A 2,151-nucleotide genomic window follows, 5' to 3' on the forward strand; every position below is an offset into this window, starting at 1 on the left:
AGGGCAGGGCCTGCGAGCATGTTAAAATGACAGGGAGAGAGTGGAAGTTCAAGTGCAGGAGGGTGAGGCTTGAGGCCAGCTTGCCCACTGAGAAGCACAGACACCAGCTCTGGGAGGGACGGCAAAGGTCTCTTGTCTAGTACCATCGGCCCAGACCCGGCCAGCCAGGCCAAACTCTTGCCCAGGGTTGGGGGCTCACTCCTGCCACCCGTGAAGGATGCTTTCCTCCTGCCTAGCAGGTATCTGCCTCTACCAGATACCCCACAGGGTTTAGTTCTGTCCTCTCAGTCGACAGTCTCTGGTCACCCCTACTTTTGCACAACTCACTGACAGAGCTGAGGGCGGAGGTGGGCTGTACCCCACTCCCACCCTGTGGCCTCCTGTATACCTCCTGTGTGTAGCTGTGTACTGCAGTCTCAGTTCTCCCAGCTCTTCCCCTTTCCATAGGATTTCCCGGTCACCTCCCACCCTGGCTGCCTTCCCCATAAGCCAACTAATCACAGCCCCTCTTGCCCATGGCAAGGCCCAAATTAAACATGGTTCCCTCACTCCTGAGGGTGGCCCATCCCATCCCTGCAGTGCATTCTCTGGCCTCCCATGTGTTGGGGCTGCTACAGCCCCCTCTCCGAACCTGCTGATTTCAAAGAACATCAATGCTAATTGTAGAATAATAATAATTGACATACTGAGTGCTTACTATGTAAGCACTTTTACATGGTCTTGTAATCCTTACAAGAACAATGGTATGAAGTAGCTACTTATACTGTCCCCATTTTATAGATGAAGAGACTGAGGCTCAGAGAGGTAAAATAAATTGCCCAAAGTCACACCTCTGGTTAGTGGCAGAGCTAGGAGACAAATTCCATCAGTCTGCATTCAAAGAGAACCAAAGGGCACTAAGGTAGAGGTGTCCTTGCTGTGGCCAGCCAGCCAGATTCTTGACGGACCCTGGGGAAAGGGGTGGTCATGTGGCAGCTAACATAGAGCCCGTAGCTGGTTGGCTGGCGGGGTAAGCTCACTCTTGCTACCTGTCTCCAAGTAAGCAGTCTAATTTGGTATCCGTGTCCATTTCAGAAAGCTCGATTTTCTACCTGCGTCTGTTAGTGTGTCTGTGTAAAAACATGCAAAACGAAGATGAGATATTGTTTTGATTTGGCCCTTTCACAAACATAGCTATGACCTTCCTTTTTTCTTCAAGTAAAGTGAACTTTTGTATTTGCTTCTCCCCCACATCTTTCCACGGCTCATTCCCTCACATCATCCAGGTCTCTGCTCCATGTCACGTCCTCAGAGGGGCCTCCCTGACCCTCTGGAACGTAGCCTGCCACTCCTGCCCTACATCCCCCCATCCTCTTACTTTGCTTAATTGCGAAACAATGGAACTTGCCTCTTGAAGTTATTGTGAGAATTCAAATGAGTTAATATATAAAGCACTGGTAAGTAATACATGCTATTTAAGTGGTAGTCCTTTTTAAAATTTCATCACAGCGTGTATACAACACAGTATACATTTATCTGTCTTCTTTATGTAGTTTGTATTACCTCTCTCCCTTACTAGACTATTATCTCCATGAGGGCAGGGAAATGATTGGCCTGTTCACTGCTGTGTCCTCCAGTGTCTGGAACTGTACCTGGCACATACAAGGCGTTCAGTAAATATTTGTTGAAATCGGTGAACGAACTGAGGTCTGGAGAGGTGGGAAGTGCTTTGGCTTTCATTCACGCATTCTATAAACATTTACTGAGCACCCACTCAGCGCCAAGCAATAGGCTCTCTCATTTTTGTAATACTAGCCTGTGAATCTGGCAGGGCAAAGATTTAAAAATAAAGTTTTTTAGTGAGGTATAATTTACATAGAGTGAAATGTACAGTTTTAAGGGGACTCCTGATGAATTTTGAGAAATGCGTGTTCCAAGTACCCACAATCCCATAAAAGAACAATGTTTCAGCCCGGCAGCGCGAGGTTTTGAGTCCCAGGTTACACAAAGGAACAGAGGGTAGGGGTGACTCTTCCGGACCAGCCTCTGGGGCGCCTGCGGGACCGCCCCGGGTGCGGGCAGGCGCTCCCGGGGGCGGGCGGGGGCGGGACTACAAGTCCCAGGCTGCTTTGCGCGCCCGCCAGCCGTGCGGAGCGGCGGGGTTGAAGGGAA

The sequence above is a fragment of the Neophocaena asiaeorientalis genome, unplaced genomic scaffold (genome assembly GCF_003031525.2).
Source record: "Neophocaena asiaeorientalis asiaeorientalis breed wild unplaced genomic scaffold, Neophocaena_asiaeorientalis_V1.1 scaffold743, whole genome shotgun sequence".
NCBI classification, from domain to species: Eukaryota; Metazoa; Chordata; class Mammalia; order Artiodactyla; family Phocoenidae; genus Neophocaena; species Neophocaena asiaeorientalis.